Source organism: Saccopteryx leptura, chromosome 3, assembly GCF_036850995.1.
Source record: "Saccopteryx leptura isolate mSacLep1 chromosome 3, mSacLep1_pri_phased_curated, whole genome shotgun sequence".
NCBI lineage: Eukaryota > Metazoa > Chordata > Mammalia > Chiroptera > Emballonuridae > Saccopteryx > Saccopteryx leptura.
The window spans coordinates 323914996-323941427 of NC_089505.1; the positions used below are offsets into that span (position 1 = coordinate 323914996).

The 26432-nt window shown below is 33.4% G+C and overlaps 1 protein-coding gene across 1 annotated transcript in view; it reads right to left on the reverse strand.

The window, feature by feature from the left end:
- Positions 1-346: 346 nt before the first annotated feature.
- Positions 347-26432, reverse strand: part of CLXN (calaxin) — a 59782-nt gene continuing 33696 nt past the window's right edge. Inside the window, exon 7 of the mRNA XM_066379079.1 lies at positions 347-403. The gene's annotated coding sequence lies outside the window, so the exon portion shown is untranslated. The remainder of the gene's footprint in view (positions 404-26432) is intronic.

Sequence of the window (26432 nt, forward strand, 5' to 3'; positions counted from 1 at the left end):
TCAAGACTATTTTGGAACTACTGATGTGTACTCCTCAATCCCTTCACCTTTTTCACACACTCCTCCAACCTCTTGTCCTTCTGGCATCCTTATGTCTGTTCTCTGTATCTATGAGTCTGTTTCTGTTTTGTTTGTTCATTTATATTGTTCTTTAAATTGTCTTTCTCTGGCTGACTTATTTCACATAGTATATGCTAGGTCCATCCATGCTATCACATTTTTTTTTTCTTATGGTTGAGTAACATTCCATTGTATATATGTACCATGACTATTTTATCCACTTGTCTATTGATGGGCACTTGGGTTGCTTCTATGGCTTGGCTATGGTAAGTAATGTTGCAATGAATATCGGGATGCATTTTTTCTTTTGAATTATTTTTTTCTGGTTTCTTCAGATAAATTCCTAGACAAGAAAAAAGAACACTGTGTGATTATTAGCAATATGGTAGTGAAACTGAAAATAAATTTCAAAATGTATTTTACTACTGCTCATTATTGTCGTGGCACTTTTTAGTTGTTCATTGATTGCTTTCTCATTTGTGCCTTGACTGTGGGGCTACAGCAGACGGAATAACCCCTTGCTCAAGCCAGTGACCTTGGGTCCAAGCTGGTGAGCTTTGCTCAAACCAGATGAGCCCGCACTCAAGCTGGCGACCTCGGGGTCTTGAACCTGGGATCTCTGCATCTCAGTCCAACGCTCTATCCACTGTGCCACCACCTGGTCAGGCTCATTTTTGTCTATATCAAATGATATAAACAATAATGTAAATTGCTGAACAATTTACAAAGCATTTTAAATATATTTTTTTCATTTAGTAACACCCAAACAACTCAAAACTTGTGAGGTTAGCAGGAAAGTCCTCATCATCTTCTTTTCAGAGTTGAGACTCTGAAAAGGTTCAAGGTTCAAGGAAGTGAACTGATTTGCCCCAAACCCTGCAAGCTGCACAAACTCTTAAAAATAGAAATATATTATTCTGTGAAATTTAAGGGTCCCAACACTTCTATTTTCTGTTTCAATATAGTAAATATGAGACACTATTACATCTGCTACTATTAAAGACAATAAAAGAGTTTAAATAAGGTGGCTGAGTTAAACCTCAGACATTTGCCACAAGGAATTCATGATTTAAAAGATTTTTTTTAACAAACAAGAATAAGAAATGTTAAGATGTTTAAATCAAAGACAGATTAATTCATTGACCAAAAAGCTTGAGACCACCAAATTGATTCTACTCCACAGTTCATTTTCATCTTATTGCAATCAACAAATGCCTTTTGCTTAAATTTTGTTTATATAGCCAAATTTGAAACTCAAATTTTGATTTTTCATTTCTCCAACTTTATCTGATATCTGTTTTGCCCCAAATTGTATGAATTCTAAGATTTTGCAAAAACATTTGTCTACCATTTCCATCCACTTTGCCTTTTTTGTGTCCTCCTCTTTTTCCTTTATTCTTCTTACTTTTATATATACCACATTATTTTCAGGCCAATAAAATGTTTAAAACCCAGGTTCCATGGGAATACCCTGTAGAATGTGTTTCAGCCCACTAACATGAAAATGTGTTCACCTACCTTGTTAATTCACAAAACCCTGAAGCACTGAATGGATTCTTTAAGGCATAGCTACATTCATGACCTGAAACATTTTCTCTTTCAAAAAAAAAAAGAAAAAATACCAAAGTCATAAACTTTTCAATTCTATTGATAAATGACTTAAATAGATAAATTTACTGAAGTACAACATAACAACCTTTGGAAAATATCAACTTAGAGAATTTAATAAAAAGTGATGATGTTAACAAATCTCTCTCACTAGGCACTCTATCAAGCATTTATTTAATTTTCACAACAGCCTCATGAGAACAGTACCAACATATCCATATCGACCAGATAAGGAAACTTAAGCTCTGAAAAATAAGTGACTTGCCCATGCTTCTCCAGTTAAGTGGTGATGCTGTGATTCATGTTTAATATAGATAGAAGAATATTTAGAAAAAAGAGAACAATTAAGAGCTAAGAAAGAAAATCCACACAACCCCTAGTAGAGGAAAGGTGGTTGTTAGTCATCACAATTCAAAGATCATGAATTCAAGCCCTTGTTAAGCAAAATAACAGCAAATCCTCTAACCACTATCATTTATTATTATTCCTTATCATTAAAATAAATAGATAAAATTGCCTAGAGTGCACTGGTCTTTAGTTTTCTGTTTTGTACTACCTTTGTTTGCTGTGGTATTAAGGTAACATTGACTTGATAAGATAAATTGGAAAGTGTTCATCATTCTATTTTCAAGTAAGAGAATGTATAAAATAGGTGTTAATTATAACCTTGGTAGAATTCTCAGGTGAAACCATCTGGTCCAGAGATCTATGTTGGGGAGAGATTTTTAATTAAATTAAATGTTATAATGCCTGCCTTTGGTGGCGCAGTGGATAAAGCATCAACCTGGAAACGCTGAGGTTGCTGGTTCAAAACCCTGGGCTTGCCTGGTCAAGGCACATATGGGAGTTGATGCTTCCTGCTCCTCCCACCTTCTCTCTCTCTCTCTCTCTCTCTCTCTCTCTCCCCTCTCTATAATGAATAAATAAAATATTAAAAAAAATTTTTTAAAAAGTTTAAAAGAGATAAGAAGGATATTATATATTAATAAAAGGTTAAATACACAAAAACATGTAACAATAAGAAACCTATATACACCTAATGACAGACCATCAAAATATATAAATCCAAAACTGACAGACTTGAAGGGAGAAACAAGTCTGCAAATAATAATTGGAGATCTCAATACCCAACTCCTAATAATGAATAAAGTAAACAGACAGAAGCTGATTAATGAAATAGAGGACTTCAATCATCTAGATATAGTAGATATATACAAAACATTACACCAGATAGCAACAAAATACCCATTCTTTTCAAGTGCATGAGACATTTTCCAATATAGAGCACATATTAGGCCAAAAATTGTGTGGTAATAGATTTTAAAAGATAGATACTAAAGCACCTTTACTGATTAGGACAGAATAAAGTGAGAAACAAATAACAAAAGAAAAACCATTAAATTCACAAAATTGTGAGAATTAAACTACATATGGTACTTTAAATTTTTTTTAATGTTTATTAACAATTGACAAAATTGATATTTTTTTAACTAAATGGACTACAGAAAAAGAAAGAAGACTCAAACAAATAAAATCAGTGATAGTACTACAGATTTTACAGAAATAAAAAGGATATAAAAGGGTACTGTGAACAACTGTATACCAAAAAATTAAATAACTTAGATGTGATAGACAATTTCTTAAAAATATAAACCTACCAAGACTAAATTATAAAGAACTAGAAAATCCAAATAGATTTATAAATAGAAGGGAAATTGAATCAGTAAAAAAAAAAAAAAAAAATACCTCCCAACAAAGAAAAGTTTGATGGTTTCACTAATCAATTCTGTCAAACATTTAAAAAAGAACTAATACAAATCCTTCTCAATATTTTTAAAGAAATGGAAAAGAAGGAAAACAACTTCTAATTCATTCTACAAAACCAGATTACTGTGATACTAAAGTCAGATAAAGAAAATATAAGAAAAAAATTACAGACCATTAGTAGTCAACCTCGTCCTTACCGCCCGCTTGTGGGTGTCCCAGCTTTTATGGTGGGCGATTGCGGAGCAATCAAAGTATAAATAAAAAGATAGATTTAACTATAGTAAGTTGTTTTATAAAGATTTATTCTGCCAAACTTGGCGAAAATCCAACATAAAGTACTTGATAAGTAATTATTATTATATCCTTTAACTTGCTTTATAAATTTTATAAAGTAAAGTTACTTCCCTACTTTATAAATCACCATTACTGTGGAACTAGTGGGCGGTTAGAAAATTTTACTACTAACAGAGATACAAAAGTGGATGATAAACATAAAAAGGTTGACTACCCCTACTACAGACCAATGTTTATTATAAACATTGAATAAAAAATTATGAACAAAAATACTAGCAAACATAATTTAATATCATGTTAAAATGATTATATACCATAACCAGTTAGTCTTTATTTCTGGATTGCAAGTATTGTTCAACATACAAAAACTTATTTATACAATATGCTACATCAATGGAATGAAGAACAAAAATAATTATATTGATTGATGCAAAAAAGGCATCTGACAAAAGTTCATATTCTTTCATGATAAAAACACTCAACAAATAAGAGTAGAAGGAAACTACCTGACCATAATAAAAACCATATATTGAAAACTCATAATGACCAGCATATACAATGTTGAAAATGAAGGCAAGGATGCTCACTTTCACCACTTCTATTAAACAGAGTACTGGAAGTTCTAGACAGAGCAATTAGGCAAGAAAAAGAAATAAAACACATTAGAATTGGGAAAGGGCAAATGATCTCTGCATATGTGATCTTTTATGCAGAAAACCATACAGATTTCACTATATACTATTAAAACTAATGAATAAACCCAATAAAATAGCAGAATTTTAAGTCAACATACAAAAATCATTTGCATTTCTATACATGAACAATGACAATCTGAATAGAAAATTACAAAAACAATTCCATTTACAATAGTACAAAATTTTATTGCTGAAAGAAATTAAAGAAGACATAAGTAAATGGAAAAACATCTGTGTTTAAGAATTGAAAGACTTACTGTTATTAAAATGGCAATGTTATCCAAAGCTCTCTATAGATTTAATGCAATCCCTACCAAAAAGTGACTTTTTTTGCAGAAATTGAATTTTTTATTTTAAAATTTTTATGGAATCCCAAAATATCCTAGTCATAACAATCTTTAAAAAGTAGAAATACAGACATATAAATAGAATAGACTAAAAAGAAAATTAAGTAGAGAGCCCAGAAATCGATCTTTACATATAAGGTCAAATGATTCTTGCAAGAGTAACAACACTGGACCTGGCCGGCTGGCTCAGTGGTAGAGCATCTGCCTGGCGTGTGGAAGTCCTGGGTTCGAATCCCAGCCAGGGCACACAGGAGAAGTGCTTATCTGCTTCATCACCCTTCCCTCAGCCAAGGCTCCATTGGAGCAAAGTTGCCCCGGGCACTGAGGATGGCTCCATAGCCTTCTGTTCAGGCACTAGAATGGCTCTGGTTGCAACAAGTGACACCCCAGATAGGCAGAGCATAGCCCCCTGGTGGGTATGCCAGGTGGATCCTGGTTGGGTGCATGCAGGAGTCTGTCTCTCTGCCTCCTGGTTTCTCACTTTAGAAAATACAACAACAAAGTACCAACACTATTCAATGGGAAAAAGATTTTTTTCCAAGAAATAATGTTGGAGGAAGTGGATAGCCACATGACTATAGCTGGACCCTTGCCTAATATCATAAAAAATTAAACTCAAAGTGGGTCAAGGACCTAAAGCAATAAAACTCTTAGAAAAACCATACGATTAAAGCTTCATGATGTTGGGTTTGGCAATGCTTCCTTTTATATAAAACCAGAGACACAGGTTAAAAAAATATTTTTTAATTGGACTTTAAAAAATTCCAAAGTTTGGTGAATTTATAAACACTATCAATTGAATCAAAAGCCAATCCACAGAATGAGAAAACATATTTTTAGATCATATATCTGATAGATATTAATATCAAGAAAATATAGAAAATTCTTAAACTCAACAACATAAAAAAACTAGATTCAAAAAATAGACAAAAGACAGATATTTCTTCAAAGAAGATATATAAATGGCCAATAAACACACAAAAAGACAATATCACTAATCATTAGGGAATTAAAAATAAAAACTAGAATGAGATACCACCTCACACTCATTAGGTAACTACTATCAAAATAAAGGAAAAAAGCATTTATGAGGATGTGGAGAAATTGAAACCTTTATTCAGTATTGGTGGAAATGTAAAATAGTGCAACTGCTGTGGGAAGAAATATGGAAGTTTATCAAAATTAAAAATAAAATTATCATATGATCCTGCAATTCCACTTTTGTGTATATGCTCAGAGAAATTTAAAACATGGTCTTGAAAAGATATTTGTGCAACCAACATTAAAATGTAGAAGCAACCCAAGTTCACATCAAAGGATGAATGAATAGGAAAACTGTGTTATATAGATACAATGAAATATTATTCAGCTTCAAAAAGGAGAGAAGTTCTGCAATATGTTGTAATATGTTGAATCTGAAAGATACTATACTACTGAACTAACCCAGTCACAAAAATATGCACAAATACTGATGATTACACTTAGATGAGGTACTTAGAACAATAAAATAATAAAACCAGAAATATAATGGTTGCCTGGCCAGTTGGCTCAATGATAGAGTGCTGGCCCAGAGTCTGGATGTCCCAGTTCAATTCCAGTCAGAGTACACTAGAGAAGCGACCATCTGCTTATTCACCTCTCCCCCACGCCTTCTCTCTCTCTCTCTCTCTCTCTCTCTCTCTCTCTCTCTTTCTCCCTCCCTCTCTCTCTCTCTCTCTCCCTTCCTTTCCCACAGCCATGGCTCAATTGCTTCCAGTGAGTTTGCCCCTGGGGCTGAGGATGGCTCCCTGACATCCTCTCAGGGGCTAAAAATAGCTCGGTTGCTGAGCAATGGAGCAACACCCCGGATAGGCTGAGTACTACCTCATAGGGGGCTGGCCCGGGTGAGTCCCAGTAGGGGTCATGCAGGAGTCTATCTCTCTGCTTCCCTTCCTCTCAGTTAATGAGAGAAAGAAAAGAAGAAAAAAAAGAGAAAGAAAAGAAAGAAAGAAAGAAAGAAAGAAAGAAAGAAAGAAAGAAAGAAAGAGAAAGAAAGAGAGAGAGAGAGAAAGAAAGAAGAGAGAGAAAGAAAGAAAGAAAGAAAGAAAGAAAGAAAGAAAGAAAGAAAGAAAGAAAGAAAGAAAGAAAGAAAGAAAGAAAGAAAGAAAGAAAGAGTATATAATGGTGATTAGGTGGTTATAGAGGTTGGAGAGAGAGGGAAATGTGAAGTTATTATTTAATAAATATAGAGTTTAGTTTACAAGATATAAAGAGTTACAGGGATAGATGTTGGTGATGATCACACAAAAATGTAAAAGTCGTGTACATTGAACGGTACATTTAAAATGGTTAAGATGGTAAATATTGTTATGTGCATTATACCATAATTTTAAAATATGAGGTATCAGAAATATAATGGGCAATGTATGGAACAAACAAGTCATGAAAAAGATGCAGATGGCAAATGAACATATGAAAAGATGTTCCACCTCTTATGTCATTATAAAATTGAAAATTCAAAATACTTCCAACAGCAAATGCTAATGGGGAAGTAAAACAACAAAAACTCACTTTCACTTCTGATGAAAACATAACATTGTTGAGCCACTTTGGAATACAGTTTGAAGGTTTCTTATAAAATTAAACATAGTCTTGCCATACAATTCAGCAGTGGCACTTTGTGATATATACCTGAGTGAATTGAAAATGTGTGCCCACATAAAATCTGCATGCAGATATTTATAGTTGGTTTTCTTATAACTGCCAAGACCTGAAATTAACAAAGATGGTTTTTATAAATGAATGAATAAACCATGTACGTCTAGACAATGGACTATTATTTAGCACTAAGAAGAAAGAAACTGTGAAGCCATGCAAAACTACATACTATATGATTCCAACCATATGACATTCTAGAAGTCAAAACTATACAGACAGTAAAAATATCAATGATTTTGGGAGTTGGAGGGAAAAAGGAATAAATATGTGGAGCACAGATTTTTTTTGCCTTGAAGCCATTCTATATGATTCTACAATGGTGGTATATATTATACATTTGCACAAACCCTAATGTAAACTATAGCCTGGTTGATAGTGCTGTGTCAATGTATCTTCATTTTAACAAATGTACCACTTCAATGGGGAATATTGATAATGAATGAGGTTGTGTGTATGCAGAGATAAGAGATACTGGTATATGAGAACTTTCTTCACTTTCTGCTGATTTTGCTGTAAATATAAAAATGCTTTAAAAAGTAAAGTTTATTAATAAAAAAATAATTTACTAATCACTTCTGGCCTTTATGGTTCTAATGAGATATCTGCTGTCATCTGAATTGTTTTCTTCCTGCATGTCATGTGTCATTTATCTTAAGAATTTTGAAAATTGTTTTGTCTATCTTTTTAGAAGTTTAATTTTAAGATATCTTAGTATGGAATGGCCTGCATTTATTCTCTTTTGGGTATGTTCATCTTCTTGAATTGGTAGATTAATATTTTTCCCAAATATGAGAAGTTTCCAGATATTATTTCTTTGTGTGTTTTAGAGACCCATACTTTTTCTCCTCTCCTTCTAAGACTGACAACATAAATATCACATCTTTTATTATACTCCTACAGCAGAGGTGGATTAAGGTCAGTTGAGGCCCTGGATGCAGAAGAAAATATTTAGCCCCTTAAAAAAATGAGACAGGGAAAATAAAAATACATGCTAATCATATTTTGAAAAAAATTAAATATTATGTACTATTAATGTTAAAATTGTACATATGAAACCAAACTTGGTGTCAAGAGAAAAATGCGTAAATTTGGGGGTTTACAGGCCCTTCAGAAGTTGGGGTCCAGGGTGCGTGCCTGATGCACCTGCCATTAAATCCACTTCTGTACTACAGGTCTCTTAGATTATATTTACTTTTTATCAGTTTATTATCTATATTTTGTCTAAATCAAGTAATCTCTGTCATTTTATCTTCAAGTTTCATGATGCTTTTCTCTGTCTCCTTTTCGCTGCTCTTGACCACATCCATTTCAGACATTAAAATTTTGAGATATAAAATTAGTATTTTGAATATTATTTATATCTTCTTTGCTAGACTTTTTACTTTTTTCTAAAATTTTCTACCTTGTCATTGTTTTTAAACATTTTTGCAATTGTTCCTTGAAGAATTTTTATCATAATATACTTAAAATGTTCTTCAGATAATTTTTTTATTTTATTTAGAAAATTAATTTTAACAGGGTGACATTAATCAATAAGAGTACACAGGTTTCAGGTGAACAATTCTATAACACTGAAACTGTTATGTTGCATACCTATCATCCAGAGTCAAATCATTTTTCATCACCTTATATTTGTACCTCTTTGCATTATTCTCTTCCCTTGCCTTCCTATTCACTCAATTCCCCTTCCCCCTTCCCTACCTTCCCCTCCCCAGTAACCAATTTATTTTTATCTACGTCCATGAGTCTCAGTTTTATATATCCCATCTATGTGTGAAATCATACAATTCTTACCTTTTTATGATTTACTTGTTCACTCAGTATAATGTTCTCAAGTTCCATCCATATTGTCATAAATGTCATTATGTCATCATTTCTTATGGCTGAGTAGCATTCCATTGTATATATGTACCACATCTTCTTTATGCAGTCCTCTATGGAGGGTCACTTTTGTTGTTTCCCTGTCTTGGCCATTGTGAATAATGCTTCGATGAACATGAGGGCACATGTGTCTTTATGTACCAATTATTTTGAGTTTTGGGGGTAGATATCCAGTAGAGGGATTGCTGGGTCACATGGTAATTCATTCTTAACTTTTTAAGAACCACCATACTTTCTTCCATAATAGTTATACTAATTTGCATTCCCACCAGCAGTGAATGAGCATTTCTTTCCATCCAGCCTCTTCAACACTTCTTATTACATTGATTGTAGCCACTGTAACTGGTGTGAGGTGGTATCTTTTATAGTTTTGATTTGCATTTCTCAAATACCTAGTGAAGATGAGCGTTTTTTCATATACTTGTTAGCCATTTGCATGTACTCTTAAGAGATGTGTCTGTTCAAGTCCTCTTCCCATTTTTTACTGGATTGTTTGCTTGTTCATTGCTGAGTTTTGTGAGTTCTTCATATGTTTTGGATATTGACCCCATATTGGAGCTGTTGTTTGCAAATATTATCTCTCATTTAGTTGGCCACCTATTTGTTTTATTCTCAGTTTCTTTTATTCTGCAGAAGCTGCTTAGTTTGATATAATCCCATTCATTTATTTTTGCCTCTACTTCCCTTTCCTTTGGGATCAAATCCATAAATTGTTCTCTATAGCCAAGGTCCATGAGCTTAGCACCTAATGTTTTCTTCTGTGTCATTTATAGTTTCAGGTCTCATATTTAGGCTTTTGATTCATTTTAAATTAATTTTTGTGCAGGGAAACAAACTGGAGTCAACTTTCATTTTTTTGCATGTGGCTTTCCAATTTTCTCGGCACTATTTATTGAAGAGGCTTTCTTTTCTCCATTGTATGTTTTTAGCTTCTTATTCAAAGATAATTTGTCTATATATATGTGGTTTTATTTCTGGGCTCTCAATTCTGTTTAATTTGTCTCTCTGTCTGGTTTTTTTTTTTTTTTTTTTTTTTTGCCAATATTATGATGTTTTGATTATTGTGGCTCTATAGTATAATTAGAAGTTAGGTAGTGTGATACCTCCAGCCTTATTCATTTTCCTCAGAATTGCTTTGGCTATTCAGGTTTTTTATGGTTCCATACAAACCTGGTAATTTTTTGTTCTATTTCTTTAAAAACTGACTGGGATTTTGATGGAGATTGCATTAAATTTGTTCTTTGCTTTGGGTAAAATGGCCATTTTAAATATGTTGATTCTTCCTTTCCATAAACATGGAATTATAAAAATTTCATTATGTCTCTTTTAATTTCCTTCAATAATGTTTTGTAGTTTTCAGTATATCAGTCCTTCACATACTTTGTTAAGTTTATTTCTAGATACTTTTTTTGGTCACAATTGTAAAAGGAATTGTTTTGTGTGTTTTTTTTTTAGTTCGTTTTCCAAAGTTTCACTGCTGGCATATAGAAAAGTGGTAGATTTGTATATATTGATTTTTTTATCCTGAAACTTCACTTTATTGGTTTATTGTTTCTAATCGGTTGTTTTTTTGTGTGTGGAGTCTTTGGGGGTTTCTATATACATGATTTTGAACATCTGCATAAAGTGATACCTTTTTTTCTTTCTCAATATGGATGTCTTTTATTTCTTTCTCTTCCCTGATTACTCTGGCTAAAACTTCCAGAATTATGTTAAGAATGGAGAGAGTGGGCAGCCTTGTCTTGTTCCTGATTTTAGAGGAAATGCCTTTATTTTTCCACCATTTAGTATGATATTAACTGATGGTTTGTCATAAATGGACTTTATTATGTTGAGGTAATTTCCTTCCATTCCAATTTTATTGTTTTCAAAATTTTAACCAAATGTAAAATATTATATTAATTTGTGTTAAAGTTTAATTATTAAATTATTCTGGATATTTAAGTTCTTTGATATCTTTATATTGCTATCCTTAGGGTTCAGTATCCAACTAGCTTCTCATAGCTCAGTAATTTGATACATTTTTTCTTGAGATAAAAGGGGTACTGGGCCCAGATAAGGACAGGCCTAAGTTTATATTTGAAACTGCTCTCTAAATTGATCTTTACCTCATTCACCATTCTTTGGGACCCATATTCTTCAGCTCATATCTCACCATTTTTCCAATTGTTTCTTAACTGAGTCCCTCTCCCACACTACCCACAGCTGCTGTTTTATGTGGGCTGAGCACTCCCCTCCATATGGCATTAGTCTGGGGAGACACATTAGCCACATTTTGCTGAGTCCTTGAGGCCCCTCCCTGCTAAGCTTACACTTAGTAGAAGAATCTGCTAGCTACAGCCTGCCTGGGCCTGTATTGCAACTTTTCTTGAAAATTTTTTGAAAATTCTGGGCAAGCTCAGTATGTGCCAGAGATACACAGGAAGAGACGGCGTTGTGACTTTAGGTCGAGAGCCATTTTTCCCCGCATACTGACAGACACCAGAGTTCATGTACAAAGCTTTTTCTCCACAGTAGCCAAATCCTAATCTGTTTTAGCTTAATGAACAATAATAGTCTCACTATGACTCCTTGAGTCTCTGCACTATTTAAATGGTGATGAAATCTTTTAACTTTTTCTTGTCTGGGAAGTTCTTTATTTTCTTTTTAATTTTAAATGCTAGCCTTGCTGTGTGGAGCAGTTTTGGTTGTTGGTTCTTGTTTTATGTGACTTTGAATATTTCCTGCCAATACCTTCTGGTACCTGAAAAATTTATCTTTTTTTTTATTTAGAAATTAAAATTAAACATTTTAAAGTTAAAGAGATTCATCATCATCAAGATATTATTACAAGAAATGTCAAAGGGACTTCTTTAGAAAAAGAAAGAAAAAAAGAAACAAATATAAATAAAAAATTGGCAATGAATATCTACATATCAAAAATAATTTAAAAAGTAAACTGATTAAGTGTTCTAATCCAAAGGATAACCACATTCGGATAAGAAAACAAGACCTACATATATTTTTTCTACAAAAGACCCATTTCAGATTGAAAAATATATACAGACTAAAAGTTAAGAAATGAAAAAATATATTTTATGCAAATGGAATGAAAAATAATGAGTCTACCTATGTCAGATAAAATAATCTTTAAACAAAGCTATAATAAGAAACAAAGAATGACCTTATATAATGATAAAAGGATCAACCCAAAAGAGGATATAACCCTTGTAAAAATCTGTACACTTAACATAGAAACACTTAAATATATAAAGAAAGTATTGATGGACATAAAAAGAGAAGTAAGTTGTAATAGAGTAATAGTAGGAGACTTTAACACCCCCTTGACATCAATGTACAGATATTATGGTCTAAAATTTAAGGAAACAGTGCAGTGTCTTTAAATGACATATTAGACCAGATGGAATTTATATTTTCAGAATGTTTTACCTAAAGAAACAGCAGAATATACATTCTTTTCAAGTGCACAAGGAACAATTTTTAGGATAGAACACATATTAAAACAAATCTCAATAAATTTCAGATTGAAATCATTTCAAGCATCTTCTCTGGCCACAATAGTAATAACTAGAAATCAATTATAAGGGAAATACTAAAAAAATGCACAAACAAGTCCTAGCCAAATACCTCAGTTTGTTGCAAAGTCATCTTAACATACCATGGTTGTGGGTTTTGTTCTTGGTCTGGACACATATAAGAAACAACCAATGAGTGCAAAAATAAGTGGAACAACAAATTTATGTCTCTCTCTCTCTCTATTCTCTCTTTAAAATCAATTAAGAAATAAAATAAAAATAAAGATACATGAACACATGGAAGCTAAATAACATGTTACTGAACAATTAATGGTTTAAAAAATTAAGAATAAAATCAAAATATTTTGAGACAAATGAAAATACAAAAACAATCCTAATAGAGAAATTCATACCAGGGCAAATGTACCTCAAGAAACAAGAAAAATCTTAAATAAATAGTTTAACCTTACACATGGAAAAAAAGGGGGGAGGACAATAAAAGGCCAAAGTGAGTAGAAGGGAGAAAATAATTAAGCTCAGAACAGAAATGAACAAAAATAGAGTCTAAAACTAACAATACAAAAAAATCAATTAAACCAAGAGCTGGTACTTTGAAAATAAAAACAAGATTGACAAACCTTTAACTACACTCACCAAGAAAAAGAGAGGATTCAAACAAGTAAAATCATAAATGATAGAGGAGAAATAAAAACTATCACCATGAAAATACAAGTAATTTGTTAACAAATTGGGTAATCAAAAAAGTAGTTAAATTTCTAGAAATATACATCTTCCAAGACTGAATCTAGAAGAAATAAAGTATCTAAACAGCCTAATTATAACAATTAAATTTAAGCAGTAACCCAAAACTCTCCATAAACAAAAGTTCTTGACTGTATGGCTTTACAGGTGAAACTTACCAAATATTAAAAGTATAACTAACACTTATTCTTCTCAAAGTATTTTAGAAAACCTCAAGAAGAAGGAAGACTCCCAAGCTCCTTTTATTTGGTCAGCATTATCCTGATTCCAAAACCAGGTAAAGACACTACAAAAAAAATTATATCTCAATATCCTTGATGAACAGAGATACAAAAATCTTCAACAAAATATTAGCAAAATTAATTCATCAAAACACTAATAAGATTATACACCATGGTTAAGTGGGATTTATTTCTGAAGTGCAAAGAAGGTGCTATATCCACAAATTAATTAATGTGGTGGACCACATAAACAAAATTTAAAAAATAAAAATTACATGATGATATCAATAGATGCAAAACATATGACAAAATCTAGCACCTATTTATGATTTAAAAACTCTCAGCAAAATGGAAATTGGGAGAATGTAGTTCAACACAATTAAGGTCATGTATGACAAAACCATAACTATTATTATACTCAATGGAGAAAAATTAAAGGTGTTTCCCTGAAGATCAAGAAAAAGAGAGGAATGTTCACTTTTAACACTCTTACTCAACATAGTACTAGAAGTCCTAGACACAGCAATCAGACAGAAAAAAGATATCCAAATTGGAAAGGAAGAAGGAAAACTGTCATTATAGATGACATGATACTATACAGAGAACTCTAAAAATTCCACCAAAAAACTACTAAGACTGATAAATGAATTCAATAAAGTAGCAGAATACCAAATAAACAGTCAGGAATCAGTTGCATATTATATGCCAATACTTAAATGTCAAAAAAAGAAACTAAAAAAAAATTCATTTACTCTTGCATCAAAAAATGCATATAGATAAATTTAACTAAGAAAGTAAAAGACTTGTACACAGAAAATTATAAGACATCAAAAAAAGAAATTGAAAAAGAGATGCAAGTAAATGGAAGCATATACCATGCTCATAAATAGAATTAACATTTTTTAAATGTCCATACTATACATAGAAATTTAGGGTCAGTGCAATTCTTATCAAAATATTAATGGCATTTTTTACAGAGCTAGAGCAAATAATGCTTAAAGTTTATATGTAACCACAAAAGCCCAAAAAGCCACAACAATCTTGAAAAAAAGATCAAACTTGAACTATTATGCTACATGATACCAAGAAGGAAGGGAAGGGAAGGGAAGGGAAGGGAAGGGAAGGGAAGGGAGGAAGGAAGGAAGGAAGGAAGGAAGGAAGGAAGGAAGGAAGGAAGGAAGGAAGGAAGGAAGGAAGGAAGGAAGGAAGGAAGGAAGGAAGGAAGGAAGGAAAGAAGGAAGGAAGGAAGGAAGGATGGAAGGAAGGAAGGAAGGAAGGAAGGAAGGAAGGAAGGAAGGAAGGAAGGAAGGAAGGAAGGAAGGAAGGAAGGAAGGAAGGAAAAAAGAAGGAAGAATAAAACAAACACAGAGATCAATGAAACAGAATAGAAGGTCTAGGAATATACCCACATTTTTGGTCAATTTACATATGACAAAAATGCAAAAAGGTGCAGTGAAGTAAAGACAGTCTATTCAATAAGTGTTGTTGGAAAAACTGAACAGATACATGCAAAAAATAAAAATAAAACTAGCCTACCTTCTTATATCATATATAAGAATAAACTAAAAAATAAATTGAAGACCTACATGTAAGAGTCAAACTATAAAACTTCTTGAAGCAGTCAAATCATAAGCAGTTAAATCTTTGACATTACTCTAAGCAATAGTTTCTTGACATATCCTCTCTGGCTAGGGAAATAAAAGAAAAAAAAAACAAATGAGCTTACTAAAATGTTTTTACACAGCAAACCATCAACAAAACAAAAAGAAAAGCCATTGAATGGGAGAAATTATCCATAAATGATAAATATAATAAGGGATTAATATCTAAATTTATAAAGAGCTTGTACAACTTAACACCAAATAAAAATAATCCAATCACAAAGTGGGCAGAGGACCTGAATAGACATTTCTCCAAAGAGAACCTAAAGATGGTCAATAGACATGAAAAAATGTCAATGTCACTATTCATCAGCAAAATACAAAGTAAAGCCACAAAAGATATCACCTCATAACTTGTGAGATTAGCTATCATCAATCAGTAAGTCAAGAAGTGTAAATTCCAGATGTGGAGAAAAGGGAAACTAAATATATTTTTGGGAATGCAGATTGGTACAGCCACATGGAAAACAGTGTGGAGGTTCTTCAAAAAAGTTAAAAAATGGAACTGCCTTGCAACCCAGCAGTTCCACATCTGGGTATGTATTAGAAGAAATACAAAGCGCTAATTCAAAAGAATAAGTACACACCTATGATCATTACAGTGTTATTTTCAACAGCCAAGATATAGAAACAACACAAGTGCCCATCCATGCACTAGTGGATAAAGAAAAGGCGATAAATATAATCAACAAAATATTACTCAACCATAGAAAATGAAATCTTATCACTTGCAATGGTATGGATGGAGCTAGAGGGTATTATGTTAAGTGATATGAGTCAGACAGAGAAAGACAAATTTCATATCATTTAACTTTATGAAATAGATATTTCTGAAAGCCACAATTAAGCAACATTCAAAAAAATATTAAATGTTTTCTGGGATGATGTGTTCATTTTTAACTAACCATTTTTAGTTTATACACGCACAAGATGAGCAAGCATAGACAAGCAAACGAACTGAGAGGTAAGCTAACTGCCATTGCTTGAAGTAGAGAACTAAAATGCAGGAGTAGCTTACTGGAATTTCTATAAATACACATTCAAAAACTGACATTTAGTTAATGTTGGGAGACACAAGCCATTCAGATTACCTCTCAAGTTATTTAAATTGGCCTTAAAGAGCATTTTTGGGCCCAGAATCATCTATTTTTGAAGGAATTTAAAGTAACATTTTAATTGATATTCTAAGTCCCTTGTGAATAAAGTAAGAAAAAAATCCATGCATAAAATTTCTTTGCTAACACTGAGGCTTGGTCCCATGTACAAACAAGTTCTAATTGTTTAATTGATGGATTTTACTTTTCAAAATTGGCTGCTTAATTTAAACTTATTTTTATTTATTTTTAAGAGTTTACTTATTGATTTTAGAGAGAGAGAGATATACAGGGGGAGCAGGAAGCATCAACTTACAGTAGTTGCTTCTACTATGTGCCTTGACTGGGCAAGCCTGGGGTTTTGAACCAGTGGCCTGAGGATTCCAGGTCAATGCTTTATCCACTGTGTCACCATAGGGCAAACAATTTAAATTTCTTTTTTAAAAAAGGTTAAGAAAATCAGTTGTATAGTCAATTATGTCAAAATGATTGAATTCGATCATAGATTTTCAGAGAAAATGAAAACAGTTATATATTAATTAGAAGATATTGCTGGCTTTGCTAAAGGCAAGGATCTCTTGCAAAATAGAATGCATATCTCTTGTTTAAGGAAAATAACTGGAGTTGACTAGAACTCCTAACTTGACATTTTCCAAAGAAAATAGTATTATAACCTCATTTTAATTTTTTTTAGGGAAATCCATTTGAAAACCTTGTAAAGTGTTGTGATTCACCCAACCACAGAAAGGAAATACAATTGCAATGACAAGTAGCTCTTGGACTTGAAACAAAGTCCCCTTTTTCTTTTTCATTTTATTTTATTTCATGATCATGTAATCTAGGAAGATTTGACACAAATCAAGATGCTGAACATTAAAGATCTTTTCTTGATGTTTCCTGATTTACTGTACTTGCCTTTGATCATTTAGAATTTTGGATAGAAGACAAACTCCAGAAAATTGGATTTAACTTATGAAAGCTGACATCTTCTTGGGGTAGAGAGGTGAAGCACGTACGAATTTTAGAGATTTACAAACTATCTGCTGCTCTTTCACACTGATTAAGGAATTTAGGACTTGTACATGAATAATATCCATAGCAAACATTTGTTCTAAACTTCATGCCACTTTATGACTGTGTATATTGCTGAGATTCTATCATCATAAATTTAGTAACTAAGGTTGCAGGAATCATATTCCTACAAGGCTTTTCTGAAAATGGCTTTCTTTGTAGCATGATGACAAGTATGTACTCACTGAAAGCCAGAGTCTGTCAGGTCAATTCTAGCTCTTTAGGCTCATGTTCTCCCTGTTAACACCTGGGCAGTGTGTGGTGGTTTTTTGTCTTTCCTCTTGTCTTTTTATAATGTACAAGATATGGGTCAATGATGATAACAGAAAGGCATAGTGAAAAGAAGAAAAATAATTGTCCTTGTTGTCAGGACAGAGTAAGCAGGGTTATTATAACCAGTGTGTATGGGAGGGAAGAGCACCATATCCTTGATGTGACTTTAAAAAAATCTAAAAACACAAGTGACACATTCCTGTAAATGAACTCAAGACCGTGTAGAGTAAATTTATTTTTTAATCTTGGCTAATGTCTGGAATTCTTGAACATGACCATTCAGTTAAAATCTGACAATTCCCAGAACAAAACCCAACTAATTTCTTAATAAATCCCTGTTAAGGGTCAGGATAGGTTTGTTATGTAAGTTGGTGTGGTTATATAATGCATCACAGACCCATAGATTTTCTTTCCAGAGTGACAGCTATAACTTTGACTTAATTGAGATCTCTTGCTATATCAATAGAAGCCTAAATATTGATATGCAGATTGTATTAAACCTCAAAGAAGTAGCAGGTGTAATTTCTTTCCTGAAATAAGAAAAGCCCTGGAGTATGATGGTACAGCCATTATGCAAGAAAGTATGATGGGTTCTCAAAAAACCAAAAATAGAACTGCCATGTGACCCAGCAATCCCTGTACTGGGTATCTACCACCAAAATTCAAAAACGCTGGTATGTAAAGACACATACATCCCCATGTTTATTGCAGCATTATTCATAGTGGCCATGGCATGGTAACAACAAAAGCATCCTTTGACAGTGGATAGGACAATGAAGATGTCGTACATATATACAATGGAATAATAGTCATAATAAATGAAGACATATGGCCATTTATGACAACTTGAATGGACCTTGAAAACAATATACTGAATGAAATAAGTAAATTAGAAAGAGCTAAGAATGTATGATTCCACACATAGGTGAGATATAAAACAGAGATTCATGAACATAGATAAAAGTGAAATGGTTATATGGAGGAAGGAGTTAGGGAGAGGGGAGTAACGAGTGACAAAGATATGGTGACAAAAAATAATTTGACTTTGGGTGATGGGCGCACAGGCAATCAACAATTCAAATAGTATAGAAATGTTCACCAGAAACCTATGTACTATCATTGATCAATGTCACCTCATTAAATTTAATTTCACAATAAAAAATTAAAACTAAAAAGAGCCCCAATAAATAAGTTAATAAAAACAGCTAGAGACATAATTAGAAAATTTGAACTCTGATTTCAATAATTATTCAGTATTGTTGACATTGAGCTCTCTCAAAGATAATGGTAGAGCATTAAACCTTTTGTTTGACACAGGCATGACTTCCTTAATATGCAATATCAAATTTTCTGTGCTTGTGAGACAGGCAAGAAGTAACAAGCTCAGCAACCCTGCCTCTCATGATCTTTCCAGGCACAGCTAGCAGCATCAAGATTAGTTCCATCATCGAGGGTGAACACGACTTCAAGAAATGGAGAAACTTCCATTCCATGTCATGAAGAGAAGAGTAAAAAGATTAGTGTTCCTTTAGAAACCTTTAGTTTCCAGGTATAAAAGGTACTCTCAGGCTTCCTCTGCCTGAAAGTCTCAACACAGTACCACATAGACAAAAATTTTTGCCACATAAATATTCAAAGCATTAACATGATAACCGAGCCTCACTTAGAGGCTCTAACTTTTGTAGGACTTTGCTTCAGTGTTTAGGCCTTTTTCCCTTTTTTCTGCACCTGCATCCATATTGAATCAGCATATGCTGCCATCACATGATCCAGGTACAGATGCATCAGATTGAGTAGATTGTATCTCTTCATCTGGCTTGGCATTTGTATATTATGCTGTGGGCAGAATATGATACTCAGTTGAAAAAATACAGCCCTCACATATGCCAGGAGGTTTTTTGTTCTACCAGATGCCCCAGTTCTTTGGAGTTCTCCAAAAGTTCAGTGACTCAGGCCTCATTCTCATTGCCCCCTCCAAAACAAATGGCAGATCACAGGTCATACAGAGCAGGTGCTGTTCAGTTCAACATTTGTGCCTTCCCTTATAAACACAATTCCGCCTGCCTGTATGCTTAGTTTGATATACATTTTGTTTTTATTGTGAGCTTTATCATGAGGGTTCTTAGCAACCTGATTGAAGTGGCAATTAATAGTCAGAATCAAGGGCTCAAAGAATTCTGCAAGGATTCACACATACAAGGTGTCTGCTTTGATATCTGACCTCATGATGTAGGAGAGATAGAATAAGGATTCCATAGTCTAAAAGTTAATCATAACAATCTCCTTTATTTCTCACTAAGGAATTATAAATAGTGGTCAGGTCTCCTAAAACAAAAATATTTGAAAAATGTCTTACTTAAATTCTCTGAAAACTCAATATACAGTATATACTCAATGAATATATTTATATCAAAGGGTAATATTACATTTTTAAAAAGACATTATCATTATGATTTCCTGATGAATTGGTTATATTTGAGTGCTAGATCAGTTTTTAATGCCAATAAACAAATAACACTAGGATGTGCTGACTTCACCCTCTCATTGTAAAGATCTTTCTTCATCGATCCTCCTCTGTGTGAAAAGCACCTCAGTCAACCACAGGATCATCAAGAAGTAATTCTTTAAATTCTATATGCTCTTGCATTGACATAAACTACTATGTATGTTTAACCATATGTTAAACTTCCAGTAGTCTGATTGAAAATTTTTAACCCAAGGTTATTGATGAGAAAATTGAAGATCCCAAAATTTTTTTTGGAATGGCAACATAAATTAAGGTTGCTTTACATTTTTAGTCATTTTTGAGTCTTGATGCATGGTTTCTAGCATTTTAGCCATTTCTTAAGAACAAATATACTGACTGGTGCAGGGATGTTTTTAGAGTGCCTTTACCAAGTTGTATGACTATTTTCATGCCTCTCATAGGATTTCACATGTGAAAGTTCCCTTCACATTCTCTGCAAGGCCCTAGTGCATGAGGGCTGCTGAGGGGCAAGGGATATAATCTTGTTACCTCCTATGTATATAGGCCCCTCTTTGGAAGACAATTGACTGCAAAGATTACAGGACGGACCCCAGAAGAATGAATGGGATGAATTGGTTAGAAAATAAAAAATATAAAATCCATAGTCTTCTACAACTCTTAAAATTCTGCTATTCTAAAACTAAGTAAATGTTGGATTAGTAAAGTGTCATCCCTCGGTCCATATATGAGATCACTAGTAGGTTTTGTCTAATGCTCATGGACTGAAAACTATCTGAATAATGACTACTTCTTCATTTTCTACAAAGCAGCTCAAGACAGTCATGTATGGACTCATCTCTGAGTTCTTTTTTCCACAGAAACCAAGCTCTCCACCTCTGGCCAAGAGGAAGATGTTGTAATGTTATCAAATGCCACCTTGAACCTTTCTATTAGTACCATAAAGTCTATTTTACTTCTGGGTTTCTGTTCAATGATTAAAAACCTGGTTATTTATAGATGTAGCTGTCCAATTATTCCAACACCATTTATTGAAGAAACTGTCTTTATTGCATTGTATGCTTTTGCCTCTTTTGTCAAATATTAAAACACACAAATGTGGGTTTATCTCTGGATTCTCTGTCCCATTCCATTGATCTATATACCAGTTCTTATGCCAGTATCAGGTTGTTTTGAATACAATAGACTTGTAGAATAGTTTCATATCAAGTAATGTGATATTCTCCATGTTGTTCTTCATTCTCAAGATTGCTGAAGTTCTTTGGATTCTTTTTTGATTCCATATAAATTTTTAGAATATTTATTTTAGATTTGTGAAGTATGTCATTGATATTTTAATAGGAATTGCATTAAATCTATAAATTTCTTTGGGTAGTTTCAATATTTTAATGATGTAAATTCTTCCAATCCATGAATACAGTATATGCTTCCACTTATTTGTACCTTTCTCAATTTCTTTTTCCAATGTTCTGTAATTTTCCAAGTACAAGTCCTTTAACTCCTTGGTTAAATTTATGGCTAGATATTTTATATTTTTGTTGTTCCAATAGTAAATTGGATTGTTTCCTTAATATCTCTTTCTGATAGATCATTATTGGTATATAAAATTTCCACTAATTTCTGAATATTAATTTTGTATCTTGCTGGTTTATTGAATTCATTCATGAGTTCTAGTAGTTATTGGTAAAATCTTTAGGGTTCTCTATATAGTATCAGGTCATTTGCAAATAATAGTTCTATTTTCTCCTTTCCAATTTGAATGCCTTTTATTTTTTATTCTTGTCTGATTGCTGTGGTGAGAATTTTCAGTACTGTGTCAAATAGGAGTGGTATAAGTGAACATCTCTGTCTTGTTCCTAACCTAAAAGAAAATGTTTTTAGTTTTTTCCCATTGAGTATGATGTTGGTTGTAGGCTTGTCATATATGACCTTTATTATGTTGAGGTATGTTCCCTCTATTTCCACTTTGCTGGTGGTTTTTATCATAAAGCGGTGCTGGATTTTATCAAATGCTTTTCTTGCATCTACTGATATAATCATGTGATTTTTAGCTGTTATTTTGTTTATGTGATGAATCACATTTATTGATTTGTGTATATTGTACCAGCCTTGCATTCCCAGAATAAATTCCCCTTAATCACGATGTGTAATCTTTTTTTTTTTTTTGTATTTTTCTAAAGCTGGAAATGGGGAGGCAGTCAGACAGACTCCTGCATGCCCCTGACCAGGATCCACCCAGCATGCCCACCAGGGGGCGATGCTCTGCCCATCAGGGGCGTCGCTCTGTTGCGACCAGAGTCACTCTAGCACCTGGGGCAGAGGCCATGGAGCCATCCCCAGTGCCCAGGCCATCTTTTGCTCCAATGGAGCCTCGGCTGCAGGAGGAGAAGAAAGAGACAGAGAGGAAGGAGAAGGGGAGGAGTGGAGAAGCAGATGGGCACCTCTCCTGTGTGTCCTGGCCGGGAATCGAACCCGGGACTTCCGCACGCCAGGCCGATGCTCTACCACTGAGCCAACCAGCCAGGGCTGAATCTTTTTAATGTATTGCTGGATCCAATTTGCTAATATTTTATGGTTTTATCATCTATGTTCATCAAGAATATTGGCCTATAATTTTCTTTCTTTGTAGTGTCTTTACCTGGTTTTGAAATTAGGATAATGATTGTCTCGTAAAATGAGTATAAACATCTTTGCTCTTGAATTTTTGGAATAGTTTGAGAAGTATAGGTGTTAATTCTTCTTTGAATGTTTGATAAAACTTTCCTGTAAAGCCATCTGGTCCAGAACTTTGTTTGCTAGGAGTGTTTTTTTTTTTTCTGTTTATTTGTTTGTTGTTTTAATGATATATGATTTTGTTGGTTGTATTTGGTCTGTTTCTTCTGGTTTTCTGACTCTACGGGATTCAGTTTTGAAAGATTGCATGGTTTTAGGAATTTATTTCACCCAAATTGTCCAATTTGTTGGCATATAGTTCTTCATAGTATTTTCTTTCAATCCTTTGTATTTCTATGATGTCACTTTTTACTTCTCTTTTATTTCTAATTTTATTTATTTGTATCCTCTCTCTTTTCTTCTGAGTGAATCTGATTAAAGGTTCATCAGTTTTGTTTATCTTTTCAAAGAACCAGCTTGGATTCATTAATCTTTTGTATTGTTTTTTCCTAGATTCTATGTTATTTATATCCACTCTGATCTTTATTATTTCCTTCCTTCTACTTACTTAAGACTTTTTTGTTTGTTGTTTTTTTAGTCTTTTAGTTTCAGGGTTAGATTAATTAAGATTTTTCTTGCTTCTTGAGATAAACTTGTCATGCTATGAATGTCTCTCTCAGGACTGCCTTTGCTGTATCCCATAGATTTAAGATTGTTGTATGTTTACTTTCATTTGTTTCAAGATAACTTTTGATTTCTTCCTTGATCTCACTGTTAACCCATTTGTTGTTTAATAATATGCTTTTTAACTGCCATGTGTTTGAATATTTTTTTTACTGTAGTTGATTTCCAATTTCATATCACTGTGGTCAGAGAAGACGCTTGATGATTTCAGTCTTCTTAAATTTATTGAGACTTGTTTTATGTTCTAATATGTGGTCTTCCCTAGTAATTATTCTATGTGCACTTGAAAAAAGTATGTTCTGCTATTTGGGGGTGAAATGCTCTGATGATATCAATTAAATCAAGCGATTTAAGGCTGTCATTTTATTGTTAAATTTCTGTCTAAAAGATATATTTATTAATGTCAATGGTGTGTTAAAATCCCCTACTATGACTGTATTGCTATTGATCTCTCTATTTATATTCATTAATAACTGCTTTAAGTATTTAGGTGTTCTACATTGGGTACATAAATGTTTACAACGGTTATATCCTCCTGTTGGATTGTTCTCTTAAGAATATATGTACCCCTATGTTCACAGCAGTATTATTTACAATAGCCAAGATCTAGAAATAGCCCAAATGTCCATCAGTGTGTGAGTGATTAAAAAGCTGTGATACATTTTCATAGTGGAATATTACATGGCTGTAAAAAAAAAAGAAGGAAATCTTACTTTTTGTGACAGCATGGATGGACTTGAAGATTATTATGTTAAGTGAAATAAGCCAGTCAGAGAAAGAAAAATACCATATGCTTCCATTTATATGTGGAATCTAATGAGCATGATAAACTGCTAAACAAAATATAAACAGAAGCATCGACACATGAAATCGATGAAAAGCTGTTGTGTGGGAGGGCTGAGACAGGATTGGATTAAATAAAGTAAAAGGGTTAGCCAAAAGGTAAGAGGATGAAGGCAAAGGAGGGGAAAAGAGGACATAAAGGAACTTTGTTGGGATGAAGAGCACACGATGTGGAATGTAGATTATATTATATTGGGTTGTACACTTGTAACCTGTATGGTTTGGCAAAGCATGTCATCCCAATAAATTTAAGAAGATAAAAAATAATTAAAAATGTACTCACTTCTTAGATTAATATTGGGGAATATTGCAACCTGAACCAACATTCTGATGCTCATTTATTGAGTTCTGTTAATGTTCCAGACATTATTCAAAGGTGACTACTCAGGGCCTTAACTCAAATAACTGACTGTGGTACATGTGTTAGATATTGTAAGCATGAGAAAAACAGGAAAATAAATAAATATGAGATTTATACTGATTTAAGTGACTGGGGACAGTTGTGTTAAGTATATGGTTTTTGAAAAATTATTAAAATTTCAAAAAACTGCTAAAGGAAAGAAAAAAATAGAAATAACCAGAAAGACAATCGTAGGCTAAAAGAATAAATTCAGCAAAGGAGAAGTGAGGCTGTGCAGGTTGTGTTCTGGATATAACAAAGAGTAAGGTTGAGCCCAGATACATTAAGGGACAAGAATAGAGTGAATTATAGTTTGTAAAAGCAGAAGAAAGGTGGATTGTGGACACCTCAACCACCAAGCTAATGAGTTTGGACTTTGTTTTTCCAGCAATGGAAAGTGACTGAAAATGTCTGAGCAAGAGAGTGAGATGCTCAAGGTAATTCTGGACACTGTATGGAAAGAAGATTTGGCAGCATGGGTGAGTGAACAAGAGTCTCTGAGGTCCCAAATGTTTTGCTACTGGGCTTTTCCATGTCAATTTTCAGTTCATTTGCTCCCTTATTCCTCCATTTGCTATAACCCTCCTCACTCTAATGCAAACAACCCCTCCTGAAGTAGTGTATTAATCTATTTTAAAGATACTTTAAATCGCAGACTCCTAAAAACTAAAATATCCTAAGACCCAAAAGAACACTGGTGCAGTGGAAGGAATGATGGGTGGGGTATTGAAGACCGTGTTATCTGTGGCCCCTGCCCAGTCCTTCAGTATGTCACAGAGAGAAACTGCACAGGAGGCCTCCCTCCAGATGCAGATGTAGTGACCTGAAGGAGAAAGTGAAGGAGAATGGGTACAAGAAAAATGCTTCCCTTTTAGCAGTGACTCAAAAGGCACTTAAACTGGCCTGAAAACAAGTTACAGGCACCAGCTTTTAAATCCAATTAATCATATATTTTTCTCAGGATTGAGGTTGCAGCTTTTCTGCTTCTAGCAAGGCTCAGTTTTGGAAGTTCTTGTAAGAGTGGAGCTGCAAAAGCCTATTCTGATCTAGGAGCTCTGCAGGCCTCAAAGGAGGAGGAATGAGTAAGGACCATCTGCCTTCACTTCCTTACACCACCCTCAGGTGTTGTTTTCAGGTCTGTTGTGGAGTTTCCAGGTCTGTTGCTCATGCTTTCTTCAATTCCCTTGCAGAAATAGTGATTTAATTTTTGACCATTGTCTGTAAGTAAAAAAGAAAAGAAAGAGAGAAAAAAGAAGAAGGAAGCTGGAAACAACAAAACTCAATGCCAAATTCTGGGTAAGTACATGCTTTACAAAAACTGTGAGAAAGATGAAAAGCCTTTCAGAAGTTCTTATAGTCAAACCCAGTGACCAGTGATTTTAGGTATATCTTCTTTTTCTGACGATAGAGCACAAACCCAAG